Source organism: Paramisgurnus dabryanus, chromosome 18 (genome assembly GCF_030506205.2).
Source record: "Paramisgurnus dabryanus chromosome 18, PD_genome_1.1, whole genome shotgun sequence".
In the NCBI taxonomy this organism is placed as follows: domain Eukaryota; kingdom Metazoa; phylum Chordata; class Actinopteri; order Cypriniformes; family Cobitidae; genus Paramisgurnus; species Paramisgurnus dabryanus.
In genome coordinates this window covers 36,997,255-37,012,446 of record NC_133354.1, presented here as the reverse complement: position 1 = coordinate 37,012,446, position 15,192 = coordinate 36,997,255, and the positions used below count along the sequence as shown (strand labels likewise).

The following is a 15,192-nucleotide window of genomic DNA, read 5'->3' as shown; positions in this document are numbered from 1 at the left end:
CAAAATAAAATATTTTGAGGAATGATGGTAAACCCACAGCAGATAGTGTGGGATTTGATTTTGTTTTACTAATCGTGCTGTTTGTAATCTTAATTAATGTGTATTGTTACAACAAAGATTTCTGTGCTGAGTACAAGACAGTTGTCTGTGTGGTTTCGGTTGGGGGAGAAACAGCATATGCTGAGGAATGTACGTCTGGAAATTGTTAAGATAAGAGAGGGGCCTGAGGGAGAAAAGCAAACAGACATCCATGTTATTAACCAATGTTTTAATATTCACAGAATAAAATATGCAATGTATTTCGTATTTAATCAGTATTAATCACTGAATAGTTGATGTAATAAATATAAGATGTTGTCTTTGATAAATGTGTATTAACCAATTAAATGAAGGTTGCATACAGAATAACCTAATGGGGGCAGGGCAGCTCATCCTTGAAGAAACCGAATCTCCTGTGTTTGTTCTTTGTGTGTGTGTGTGTGTGTGTCATTTCCTCCCTAACAGATGGAAACTGGGTGTGGTGATGGAGTCAGATGGACGAGGGGAACGGCCTTTGTGGGTGGAGATTTTCTGAAGAAAGATCGACGTCACATATTTTAAAAATATGCATGTTACTTCCTGAGCTGGTTGTTCGCCACTTGAGACGACCCAGCGCGCTGTTAAACTTTTTCATATCTGATCAATAAATATTTGAACTTAGATATTTGTATCTTGTGCCTTTCCTCTAAATTATGAACATGCAATTGACGCCTTAAAGTCCAACAATTGGTGACCGCCGACGTTTTGTGGAGGGAAAGGAGAGAGTGAGAGGAAGGAGGGTTTCACATTGAAGAAACCAGAGTAAGGGAGGGCTCCATTTCAACACAAAAAGAGCGCTCTACTAAAACAAGGTAAGCAGAAACCTGTTTTATCGAATTCTGCTATTTGGATATACCAAATTACTTGTGTTGATAAGGAGCTCCGAACGGAAATTAATTGTTTAACCCTTGTGTGGTGTTCGGGTCTGTGGGACCCGTTTTTAATGTTTACTTAAAGAAAAAATATGCAATTAATTGTTGTTTCAACCTCAGATTCATTGGCCTTGGCTCATTTTCTATAAAGAACATAAAAATAAACAACTTGATAATGACTGTACACTGTACATCCCCCTGCACATTTATATTACATATGTGGTGTTCGGGTCCACTGGACCCGGGGGTAATAAGAGTGTAAAAATTGAATGTGCTATGTAACTTTACTCTGTTTTTCTCTTATCTGGGACTCCTGTGAGTGCATGAGTGTGTTTGTATATATGTCTGTACATATATGATGGATGCATGTCAGAGTTTTGTCCTTCTGCACTTGCTGTAACAGCGCAAAGATACAACATGTTATATATCAAGCATGAACACTTATCTGCCCCCACTGTCCCAAAAAACTTTACCTTTTGTCTAAAAGGAACAATTCTACATTTTACTATTATATTCCTTACAAAATATAACCATGGTTGTATTTTAGTAAAAGTGTTGTAATCTTGGTAAATTGGTGTATTGATTACCATTCCTTGCCTGAACACATGAGTTTACCACAAAACCTATGGTGTGTGTGTGTTTGGGTGTGTATGAGTGTGTGAGAAAGAGTGAGAAATAGAGAAAGTATAATTTCATATCCAAGCATTTTCATCATTTTAGGTTGTAGCCAAAAGCAACACATTGTACTGCAGTGTGTGTGGACATAAGATAGACAGGAAGACACAGTATATGTCTATAAAATGCAAGAAATGCACATGCAACACAACTACACAGTAAAAATCTGCTTCTTATGTGTTGTGTAGGCTGACATGAACAGGTTATGTGTTCAGTGGAGATAATGTGATATAATACCGCATCTTTTCAGATGAGGCTTGTGCTGTGTAGACGGACACAAATGTGTACAATTTCAAACTAAGTTCAAATAATTAAATGTCAAAGTGATGAAAAACTTATTTGAGATGAAAAAGTGATGAAAATACTTATTTTATATAAACATCTGGGGGAGAATAGAACTTTCTTCTCTTATTTCATATTATCACAAAAACGAATGGCACTTTAATCTATAAATAGTCCTGTACCAGTGGTAAATGACAAATATTAACCATAAATTCTGTCTATATTACTTGCAATTAGGCTAAAATAATCATCTGTAAACAGTTATACATAAATTAGTATGACTGCATTGGTTTAAGATACGAATAATACAGTGGGTCCACTAGACCCACAAACATTGTCTAAGTAACAGAAATATGAAAACCACACGAGGGTTAAATAATACGAAATGATCAGAGTGAAAAACTTTTATTTTTATAGATATTAAGAGATTTATTAAAATTGGGTTGGAGGCCCTTAGCGTAGTAGACGCTATAAAGTACCAATTTGGGTGAAAGGCCCGTTAGGTGAAAATCCTACGAATATTGTAATTTATGGTTGGAGGCCATTAGTGCATTAGGCGCTATAAAGTACCAAAAGAGGGGTGAAAGGCCCGTTAGGTGAAATTCCTACGAATACTGTTAATGGCGGTGTAAGTTAACAGAATTAAATATAAGGTTGAGGATTCCTTTAATACATTAGGTGTTATAAAATACCGACTCGGTTGTAGCCGTAGGGGGTGTACAGCAGCCCGTGAGGTGTAAGGCCCACGAATATTGGGAAAGAAAATTGACGTCTTACTGTTATTGTTGTGGTTTTGTCTGAGAAATTGTATTGTAATAGTATTTGTACCGTGTATTGAACGTTGATATATATTATGGCTGAATTTCAGAAAGAGTGTGATGAATATGTGTGTTCACCGGTGTATGTGCAATGGCAAAAAATAATTAAATTAATGATGGCCCAAACTGATCCTAAAGATGTTAAGAAAAGACAAAAAGAGGTTGCATTAGTTAGGGGAAGTTGACAGTGGTGCAGCTGCAAAGCCAAAGGAAGTTAAACAAGGAAACAGTCAGCCAGACTCAAGTGTGACACCTACGGCTCCTCCTCCAGCTCCACCCCCAGTGAAATCGATCTACCCCTCCTTGCACACACCTCCTACTTATGAGAAAGCCAAAGCCCCAATGAAACAGCCTGTTGTTCAAATCAATAGCGGTGAATTAAATGTAGATGTAGATTTTATTTGTGTGAAAATGTAGTGTGTCTGTGATATATTGAGTCTGTTAAAACCATAAATGGGATTAAGCAAAATCTAGCAGAAAGACAGAGGCGAAGCTTTGAAAGAAAAACAACAAATTACAGAAAAGAGTAGAGACCAAGTTATTAAATGTGGAAATAAAGATGGACAATTAAAAAAGGACAGAAAATTATTAAAAAGTGAATGACACAGATAAATTGTATAAAGGAAAAAAAAGATTTAACAAAATGAAGAGGAGTCTTCATCTGATGATGGAAGGTGGTCACAAGATACATTTTATTTTAAATTGAAAGGCAATATTTTGTAATGGGTTAAGTTAAACCTTGAAAGGCTGAAAGCTCTGATCCTTTGACATTCAAGAAAGTGAATAAAAGCTGGCAAGAAACAGACAATGAAAAACTGTGTGTGACATCAAAGTGTTGGTGCAGCAAAAGAGAGGAGAACTCATAAACTAAACTGTGGACACATCCTATATGAATGGGACTATATGGAGCAGTGAAGGGGGCACTGCACCATGTTCAAAGACGATTACAAAAAAGACTGAGTGGAGTCCAAAAGGAGACTAACAAAGACAATACTTTTCTTGGAGACAGGAGAAAAACTGGACAATGAACTTTCCATCTTCATAAAAGCAGTTGAGTGAAAAGGGCGAAGGAGTAAACAGCCGTTCAATGTTTAGCAAAGACCTTGATAATGTAGGGACACAGACAATCTTTATGAGAAAATCAGCTGGACAAATTTAAAGGCTGATCAAGAACTTTGTTGTTAGGTGTGACTACCTGTTCTGAAATCAAATCAGACTCCTATTAATCTGACAGGAAGAAATGCATGATTGAATTTAGTATCTACAGAGGAAGTCAGAACTCCAACGATGGTATTAAGCTAAAAAGCAAATATAAATGGCATAGAACAGCTATGGCAGAAAGGAAATTGAAATAGATATAAGAAATAAATTGAAAGCAAAAAAGAACACCATAGAACACTATAAAAGGTAAACAGGAAAAGCTGTGAGAATAGAAAAATAACTGATTATTGTAACAAACTTTGTATTTAAGGAAATTGCCAGCCCAGACATCATATATGTGCATGGAGGTGTTCACATGGCAGATCTAATCACTAAGGGTGAGCCACATGATTGCATACCATTGACTGAAAAAGCAAATAAATTGAGAGATGGTTTGTTCGCGGTACCACTGACAACTCCCCAACCGGTAATCATACTGTTTACAGATGGTTGTTGTTTTAGAGCATCAGATGGTTCGCTAAAGGCAGGCTTTGCTGTGGTTGAGCAAGTTGAGGGTGATTTTGTAACAAGACTGATTGGTAGATTGAAAGGTAAACAGTCAGCACAGAGAGCTGAAATGACAGCTGTTATCAAAGCCTTGCACTACACTGATGAAGAGAGGGTGATTGTTTATAGTGACTCTGCATATGTGATTGGTGCAGTATATATGGGACTGCCATATGGCAGATAGGTGGGTTTGAAACCAGGAAAGGCCGGCCTATAGTAAATGCTAGCAAAGCCTGACACATACTACAGGCTGTGAAGGTACCTAATGAAGTGGCTGTTGTCAACTGCCTAATAAACCACTTATATCCCCAACCATGGTTTCCCAAGACAAAGTTAGATCTGACAAACTGACAAACACGCAATGGAATTGACATATAGTTTCGGGGCTGCTTATCACCCCAATGTTAGAGTAAAGCTGAAATAGTGAACCTGACTTTGACATTAAAACTTGACTTGACAAAATCTGTGCACAGACAAAAATAACATGGCTTGAGGCATTACCAATTGCATTAATGCCTATTCACTTTTCTGTTAACAGGATCACTGGTTTGACACCATTTGAATTGCTTACAGGTCGTCAGTTTCCGGGTCCGAGGAATGCCCTGGTGTAGGATCCAATCCTGCCACTACCTAATGATGTTTATTTCTACAAACTAACTGCTCTGATTAAACATTTTTCCGGCCAGGCTACCACACAACGAAATTGTGAGAACGACCCAGCTGTTGCAAATGATGATTGGGTTTCTAACAGACACAGGTGTGGACCTGAGGACTGTGTTAACCAATTAAATGAAGGTTGCATACAGAATAACCTAATGGGGGCAGGGCAGCTAAATCTGTGCAGAAACAGAATCTCCTGTGTTTGTTCTTTGTGTGTGTGTGTGTGTGTCATTTCCTCCCTAACAGATAGAAACTGGGTGTGGTGATGGAGTCAGATGGACGAGGGGAACGGCCTTTGTGGGTGGAGATTTTCTGAAGAAAGATCGACGTCACATATTTTATAAATATGCATGTTACTTCCTGAGCTGGTTGGTCGCCACTTGAGACGACCCAGCGCGCTGATAAACTTTTTCATATCTGATCAATAAATATTTGAACTTAGATATTTGTATCTTGTGCCTTTCCTCTAAATTATGAACATGCAATGGACGCCTTAAAGTCCAACAATAGTGACCATTGACTCCCATAGTAGGAATAAAAAAAATATGGAATTTAATAGGTACCATCAGCTGTGTGCTAATTATAATCTAATAATAATGTTTTACAATATTTTCTTCATCATTTATAAAGATACTTCCAAAATATTTTTTTCCTACTATGGAAGTCAATGGTAATTTATTTCATTATTTGCTTTACAGGCTTGCAGAGCTGATATGATGACGACTTAAACATCTTCGACACAACTGAAGGCACAACTTAAAGAGATAGTTCAATGAAAATTCTTTCATAATTTACTCATCCTCGTGTTGTTTTAACTGTTTGTGATTACCATGGAATCATGTCACCATCATTTTTAAGCTTGTAAAGCAAATAATGAAATATTGACTTAGTAGGAAAAAATATTTTGGAAGTATCGTGATAAATGATGAAGAAAATATTTTGCAAAGTGATGGTTAGCACACGGTTGATGGTACCTAATAAATTCCATCATATTTTTTTTATTCCTACTATGGAAGTCAATGGTGACTATCTGCTGTGGGTTTACCATCATTCCTCAAAATACCTTCTTTTGTGTTACTCAGAAAAAAACTAATCCTCGTGTTGTTGTAAGCCTGTATGCATGAGTAAATGATGACAGAATTATCATCATAAATTGAAATATCCCTTTAAACTGTATTTCCCCCCCTTAAACCTAAACTTATTTTCTTACAGCAAGTCATTTAGGTAATCAAGAAAATACTTTACCCGTTGTCTTTGTGAGTTAAACAAATACAGCTACGCTTCCAGGTCTGTCGACGTTGCTGTGGTTTTTCGACAGCTGTAGTATGAAGGGTAGCGAATGAATGAATACATTGCAAAAAATCATTTCTTACTTGTTATTTCGAACTGTTTTCACTGTACAAATATCTAGAAAGTCTTAAAATAAGATGCATTTTTTGATGAGCAAAATGCCCTAAGAAAATAAGCCTAGCCTTTAGGGAGAAAAAAACTCAAAATTTAAGCGAATTTGGGCTTAAAACAAGCAAATAAATCTGCCAAAGGGGTAAGAAACAAATCTAGATATAAACACTTAATTCAAGAAAAATTGTCGTAGCCCATTGGCAGATTTGTTGGCTTGTTTAATGTACATGGATGTACAATATTTCAATTTGTCTTGTATTTATTAGCATTTTGTATTGCCCAACGCTGTCTATGTTGTTTAACTGTTGTCATTTTCTTATAAAAGCCTTTATAATTTATTAGTTTGGATGATTGCCATTCCCGAGAACCTCTTATATTGGAAGGAAAAGAATCATCTAAGCATTATTTTGTTGACTGTCTCTTAGACATGTAGCCGTTTGATTGTGGTTCTATTCAATGGCTAGTCTATTCTTTTGGAATGGTCAAACGTCTATTAGATTTTCACTGACAGCCCAAATTAAGCCTTGTTTTAGCCTAGACACATATTCGCTGTCTATTAGAAATTATGTAGTCGTTAAATAGCCGCTTTTTTGATGACTAATGTATTCTTGGGCCGTGGTTAGACGTCTCTTGGACAAAATAATCTATTTTTAACACAAAGGTCAGGGGAGAGCGCGAACGCAGTCCCCCACTATCAGAAATTTTGCAGTCGAGATTCCCACATTTGGGGAATTCGCAAAGGGTCAGCACAACCGGAGTGCAATGGCTGAGCCTCGCCCTGGGTGAACCACCTTCATGATCATGGTGTCTCCCCTGCCAGGTAAGTATGAGCGACACCCTTTGAGGCCAGACGGACGCATCTTCCTGTGACCGATCACATCGACGGCGCCCCCGAAGGCCATCCGACTAACATTTCATTACTGTGTGTGACCAGGTGGAAAGCGCACGAAGCCACGTCTGAGACCAAACATTCTTCGAGATCTACCCTATTTTTATTCCGTTTCCAGCCCGGTTGAACCGTGTAGAGTGAAATATGTGAAACAATTTAAATCAAATGGATTTAAATTGCGCATTCAAATATATGGTTTCGTTATTACAAAGTAACTTTACGTGGAATAGAAACAAATAAATGTACAGAGCAATCAAGAAACAACGAAAGCATAGCAATTTTAGAACGTGGATAAATAAAAACACAGGGCTCAATGACTTACCCGTTGTCGTTGTGAGTTAAACAAGTACAGCTATGCCTCCAGGTCTGTCGACGTTGCTGTGGTTTTTCGACAGCTGTAGTATGAAGGGTAGTGAAAAAAAGTTTTCAGGTGTTTTTAACATTCCAATCGGCCTCTTTCGCTTTTGTTGCACCTTCAGCTGTGTCGAGGATGTTTAATTCGTCCTCGGATCACCACCACAAACTTGTAAAGAAAATAATTAAATACATTACAAAAACATTTCTTTGTCAGCGTGTTCATTTCCACGCAAGCTTTTCGTTAAACCAATAAAGCCAACGAAAACACAGCAATTTTAAAACACACGGATTAGAAAAAACACCGTCATTCACGCACAGAAGAAGCAAATTCTTTTTTTATACTTGACTTATTTGTCCCCGAGAAGGGGAGCGCACCATTCATGGAAACACTGCAATACCATGTTGATGCATGGAGTGGAAGGAGCAAGCTCCGCTTCCATTTCCGGAGGTCAAAAATCCATTTAACATATAGTCCCCGGATAGGAGACGTATCAGACATTAAACTGATAAGAACAGATACTACACTTGATCTTAGCCAAAAGGCCGAGAAGCGATACCGGAATAGACGCAGCCAAAGGGGGAGCCGGCGAAGGCGCTGGCTTTTGGGGTGGAGGCTAGCGGGCATTTAACTCTATACGTTCTCATTGTATAACCCAGAGGTAGAACGTTGAGCTAGCAGATCAGAAGTTCATGTTTTCTAAACCCATGCAGAAAACACACACACAAACTGTTGGGAAAAAGCAGTCATCGCTTAACCAAACAGAAACATGAAGTAAAGCTTCAGTTAATTTGCTTGCAGCTTGCAGATCCAATACGTCGATCGTAAAGGTAATGCCGGTAGATCGCACATACCTTAACTGTGTATGCTGCTCCACGCCTCCACGAGCTTCGGGAAACAGAGCGCAAAATTGTCATTATGGTCTTGGATTAACTGTGAAACATGCTTTGCCTTTCTTCTCAAATGTGTTTTCATAAATCTTACGCTGTCCGCTGCAGCTCAGTCGTCTAACTTCTGAAATTTACCAGGATGCGCATTTTTTCCTTGATGCAGGAACTGATCCACGCTCATGAGAGAGAGAGAGAGAGAGAGAGAATTTAGAATTTTCAAAAAACCTTTATTACAAATTAAAACATTTTCATAACCTCAAATCAGAAAAAACAAAGGGGAAAAAAATATATATATATAGTAACGGAAATAACAAAAAAATAAGCCAACATAGGAGCAAAGACCAAATCATCTTCAATAACCAGACACAGAGCTCCTCCATAATACCAAATCAATTCAAAAGAAAGAAGATCATTCATTGCTTTTAAGTATCTAAAACCAATAAGGATTCTAGATTTAACTTATTTTAAAAACTGCTAATATATCATGGCTTCCAGGTCTGTCAACGTTGCTGTGGTTTTTCGACAGCTGTAATATGACGGGTAGAGTGAAAAAAAAATGTTTAAGTGTTTTGAACATCCCAATCTGTTCGTTTACTTGGTATTTTATTCATGTTTTCGAGTTAAAAAATAATTCTTAAATCAAGATACATTTACTTAATAAGCAAAGTGGCTTAGAATTTAAGTCTTGTTTACTGAAATAAATTCTAAAATGTAATAGGTTGAGGCTTAAAACAAGTAAAAATATCTGCCAGTGGGGTAAGAAAAATAAACCTAAATTGAGTTTATTATTGAATTAAGTTGAAACTAGAATTAAGTTTATTTTTCTTACCCCGCTGGCAGATATTTTTTACTTGTTTTAAATATAAACCTGTTGATTTTTATAATTTATTTCAATTATTACAAAGTATACGATCTGATTTTTTTAATCGCGGTGTTTGTTTTATTCCTCGTTTCTTTTCCGTGCATTTGCTTTATTTATTTATTTTCTGCTTGTTGCATTTAAATGCACATTTGATTTGTTGCCACATTATTCTGTGTTAATGTATTTTTTAACATGTTTATCAACAAAAAGTGCGTTATTATAATTAATTATATAGCTGTGAAATATATACAAGAATTCCCAGCAAAAACAAAACGTTTTTATAACAATTTTCTATTACAATACATAATATCTTAAGCCACTTTGCTTACCAAGTAAATGTATCTCCATTTAAGAATTGTCAGATATTCACTAGAAAACAAGACAAAAACAGTAAGTAAGATATTCATTTACTTTTTTCTTTCAAACATGAATTTACAGACGGCTGGAAATTTTTAATAAAATAACTAGACATACCTATTCGGGTCTGCTCCCGTTTGCTGTGATGACGGGGGACTTAGTCCAAAGCACATTTTGAGGAATACTTACACATTTTACTTCTTATTTCTTTGAAATTAATTATTATTTATTTTTAATTACAAAGTATGCGATCTGATTTTTTTTAATCGCGGTGTGTGTTTTATTCCTCGTTTCTTTAGCTCACACAACATTCTACCAAAAAACAGCAGATCATTTTCTACTAGATAACTCCATACACTATGGATTAAAAATGTCCCGACTGCGAACCTGATAAAACCCAGGTAAAAAGCAAATACAAATAAACCATTTTGATTTAGCAAAAGTTTACAAATAAATGCACTCCCTGCACACAACAAGCACGTCTAGTTACCATTCATTTTTTGCGTGATTTAAGTTTCGTCGCATACATTTTGGAAGGCACACGATAAAAACAAAATAAGGCTTTTAATGTATGCAGACTTCATTCTCCGTTGAGGGCTTATCAATCATAATAAACGCTGTTAACTCTTCTCATTGAATGGTCTAAATCCAATGCTGGTAAAGAAATCAAATGTGCATTTCAACGCAACAAGCAAGCCGTAAAGCAATGGATGCAGGCAAACAAACGAGGAATAGCACATACACCACGATTAGATCATCGGGTCTCATACTTTGGAATTAATAAGAAATAATTATTCAGTCTAAAGAAATAAGAAGTAAAATGTCTAAGTATTTCTCCAAATGTGCAGACTCATTACAATAAACGGGAGCAGACACGAATAGTTATGTATGTCTCGTTATTTTATTTAAAATTGACAGCTGTCTAACATATGATATATTTTGATAATACGAAATGCTAAAAAAAATAATATAACACCAATCGACAATATATGTTATTGTTATTTTTACAAGTAAATTCATGTGTAGGAGAAAACAAAGCAGCTGTCAGTCCATACTATATTGAGTGGCCATCGTAGTGGTGCAACCTGAACGATGTTTTCCCTACTTCCGGTCAAAGGCGCCATTTTGTGAAATAGGCATATAGGTGACGCTGGAGCACGCGCGGCCATTGTCTCTGTTCAACAAAGCAAGTGTATATATACACATACGCATATTTTTCCTCAATCAATCACCGAATACAAGGTGCAATTCGATGCCAACTGGCCCTTCTCTCTGGTTTCATGTTTGTAAGGAAAATTAAGGGGGAAATTACGATAGCATTTCAGCCAAACATTCATTCGTGCCACGCTGCTTTTCTTTGAACGAAAAAAAAAACCCCTCTGCTCCCCCTACACAATTTCTTCTCCTGTTATTTTATGCTTAAAACAAGCAAATAAATCTGCCTACAGGGTAAGACAAAATTTGTGAACTTTTCCCATAAACACTTAATTCAAGAAAAATTGTCCCACCCCACTGGCCATTTTTTATCCACAATACACATTCGATGTCTGCACGCACCATTGTCTTTGTTCAACGCAAACAATTCTGTTGCGTTTTTCTTTGAACGAAGTGCTCCGCCTAGATAATTTGACCCATATTCACATGGGTTTGTTTCTCGTTTTTTCTTTGAGAACAATCTATATAGCGCTTTCCACAATCGTTTTGGTGTTAGCTTTACGTAAAATAGAAACACAGAAAAGTACTGAGCGATGGAGAAACCACGAAGCGGAACTTATTATGGACCACGGATTGGCAAACAAACTGGCAACCACGCACAAAAGAAGCAAACTCTGGTTTTAAACTCACCTTATTTGTCCCCGGAAAACGCCAGAGTCGATGCACGGAGTGGACGTAGCAAGCCTCGCTTCCATAGCCGAAGGTCAAAAATCCATTTAAACGTGTAGTCCCCGGTGTCCACTCGATCTTACACAAAAAGCCGAGAAGCGATACCGCAATGGCATCCGGAGAAGGCGCTGGCTGTCGGGATGGAGGTTAGCGGGTCAGAGGTCCGGCACTGAAGGTCTGCGTTCATTACTCACCGTGTGTATTTCACTCTATACTTGTAAAAAAACCATACAAATACATACAGAAACAGTTATCACTCATACAAAAAGAAACACGAAGGTAAAGCTTCAGTTAATTTGCTCGCTGAATGCTTTTTGCATGCACATACAAAACTGAACAAAACTGATATACTGAACAACATAGGCCCCAAAATTGAGGAACACCAGTTGTTTAGTTAAACTGATTGAATAGCACTTTGCTTCCTATTTGTTAAATATGAAATGAGACAATAAATTACAAATTACATTTCAATGCCTGCAGCGTGTTCATGTCCACACCACAAATAAAACCGTGTGACCCTTTTTTTTTTTTGGTTAAAAGTTTGAAAGTTTCGAACCTACGCAACACTCTAAAGACAAATGCTCCTAAATAGTAACAAATAAGGGTTCTTCAGCTTGTAACCATAGCAGAACCCGTTTTTTTGGTACTATATAGAACCTTTTTATACGGTTCTATAAAGAATCTTGCCTTGAAAAGTGCTCACCTCAGTGGTGCTATAAAGAACGATTAATTTATCAGCTGTCAGGAGTGACATTTTTGTTATTTATCCACTTTCTAATGTATAGCACTTGATAAGGATTAACAGTTTAAAAACAGAAATGCAAGACATCAGAAAATACATTTATTTTTTACTTTCATAACATGAGAGGTGTCATACAATAACAAATATGTGCTTTAAAATCACATTCCTAAGTTAAAAATATACATAAAAATAGATATATGGATCATTACACAAATCACTACTCAAAGGAAATATGTTAAATAACTGCTTCAATATTAATTAACAATAACATTTGGCCAAGGCAGTCCTTGTAAATAGACATATAAATAGACAAATAAAATCATGACATATATGCCATAGAGCCTGAGATAGAGAAAAATAATAAGGAATTCTGCTTTTACTACCATCTCAGAAATATTGCCAGAATTGGAGGTTTTGTCTCAAGACAGGACTTAGAGAAACTTGTTCATGCTTTCATCACCAGCAGGGCCGATTATTGCAATGGACAATGGATTAAAAAAGTACTGTTACTTGTTTAAAAACCACTTCATGGCTACGGGCCGAAATACATGACAGATATGCTAATCGAATATGAAACCGATTACTCGGATCAATAGGATCAGGTCATTTAGAAAAAACAAGGGTTCACTCAAAACAAGGTGCATCAGCATTTAGTTATTATCAGCTTTCAGAAGAGATCAGATGTGCTTCAACAGTAGACACTTTTAAATCTAGATTAAAAACACATCAGTTTAACTTTGCATTTACTGAATGATTTAAAACAGTACGAATAAAACAGTACAAAAGAATAAAACAGTATGAACCTTACCTGTTATAAAGGGAATGAAGCTTACGGTATGGTGCTTACCTGCAGAAATAAATAAAGTACAATAAGAACACACAGAACTTCAATTTTCAAAATTATTTTAACAATAAATGATGATTATTTAACTGGTTTACCTGTTTGCGATTACCACAGAATCCCGTCACCTGGCTGCGGTCTTCATTTGGTGAACGGTTCTCCACTCATAATTGACCTATACAAGAAATAGAGAAGAATAATAAGCAATTCTGCTTTTACATGTAGATGTGTGCCCCAAGAACACAGACACACCGGCCCCAAAAAGTTTAAACAGTACACATTTCTGTTATTTTAATGTGGCAAATGTGTCAGCTTTAAAAGAAGCATACATTACCTTTTAAAGAGGATGCGCACTGCGTGAAATACCTTTACTCCCAGCATAAGCAAGCAATTTTCAAAATGCTTTTAAAAGTAATGGTGATTATTTTACTTGTTTAACTGTTTGTGATTACCATGGAATCATGTCACCATCATTTTTAAGCTTGTAAAGCAAATAATGAAATATTGACTTAGTAGGAAAAAATATTTTGGAAGTATCGTGATAAATGATGAAGAAAATATTTTGCAAAGTGATGGTTAGCACACGGTTGATGGTACCTAATAAATTCCATCATATTTTTTTTATTCCTACTATGGAAGTCAATGGTGACTATCTGCTGTGGGTTTACCATCATTCCTCAAAATACCTTCTTTTGTGTTACTCAGAAAAAAACTAATCCTCGTGTTGTTGTAAGCCTGTATGCATGAGTAAATGATGACAGAATTATCATCATAAATTGAAATATCCCTTTAAACTGTATTTCCCCCCCTTAAACCTAAACTTATTTTCTTACAGCAAGTCATTTAGGTAATCAAGAAAATACTTTACCCGTTGTCTTTGTGAGTTAAACAAATACAGCTACGCTTCCAGGTCTGTCGACGTTGCTGTGGTTTTTCGACAGCTGTAGTATGAAGGGTAGCGAATGAATGAATACATTGCAAAAAATCATTTCTTACTTGTTATTTCGAACTGTTTTCACTGTACAAATATCTAGAAAGTCTTAAAATAAGATGCATTTTTTGATGAGCAAAATGCCCTAAGAAAATAAGCCTAGCCTTTAGGGAGAAAAAAACTCAAAATTTAAGCGAATTTGGGCTTAAAACAAGCAAATAAATCTGCCAAAGGGGTAAGAAACAAATCTAGATATAAACACTTAATTCAAGAAAAATTGTCGTAGCCCATTGGCAGATTTGTTGGCTTGTTTAATGTACATGGATGTACAATATTTCAATTTGTCTTGTATTTATTAGCATTTTGTATTGCCCAACGCTGTCTATGTTGTTTAACTGTTGTCATTTTCTTATAAAAGCCTTTATAATTTATTAGTTTGGATGATTGCCATTCCCGAGAACCTCTTATATTGGAAGGAAAAGAATCATCTAAGCATTATTTTGTTGACTGTCTCTTAGACATGTAGCCGTTTGATTGTGGTTCTATTCAATGGCTAGTCTATTCTTTTGGAATGGTCAAACGTCTATTAGATTTTCACTGACAGCCCAAATTAAGCCTTGTTTTAGCCTAGACACATATTCGCTGTCTATTAGAAATTATGTAGTCGTTAAATAGCCGCTTTTTTGATGACTAATGTATTCTTGGGCCGTGGTTAGACGTCTCTTGGACAAAAGAATCTATTTTTAACACAAAGGTCAGGGGAGAGCGCGAACGCAGTCCCCCACTATCAGAAATTTTGCAGTCGAGATTCCCACATTTGGGGAATTCGCAAAGGGTCAGCACAACCGGAGTGCGATGGCTGAGCCTCGCCCTGGGTGAACCACCTTCATGATCATGGTGTCTCCCCTGCCAGGTAAGTATGAGCGACACCCTTTGAGGCCAGACGGA

At 36.6% G+C, this 15,192-nt stretch overlaps 3 non-coding genes across 3 annotated transcripts; all 3 read right to left on the bottom strand.

Moving 5' to 3' along the window:
* Nucleotides 1-7,156: 7,156 nt before the first annotated feature.
* On the bottom strand, nucleotides 7,157-7,321 carry LOC135753183 (U1 spliceosomal RNA). The gene has a single exon (XR_010533491.1). It is a non-coding gene; the product is annotated as a U1 spliceosomal RNA (small nuclear RNA).
* Nucleotides 7,322-8,103: 782 nt separating this feature from the next.
* LOC135753213 (U2 spliceosomal RNA) lies at nucleotides 8,104-8,294 on the bottom strand. Its single transcript, XR_010533521.1, has one exon. It is a non-coding gene; the product is annotated as a U2 spliceosomal RNA (small nuclear RNA).
* A 6,706-nt stretch (nucleotides 8,295-15,000) lies between these two features.
* LOC135753193 (U1 spliceosomal RNA) lies at nucleotides 15,001-15,165 on the bottom strand. The gene has a single exon (XR_010533501.1). It is a non-coding gene; the product is annotated as a U1 spliceosomal RNA (small nuclear RNA).
* Between the last annotated feature and the right edge of the window lie 27 nt (nucleotides 15,166-15,192).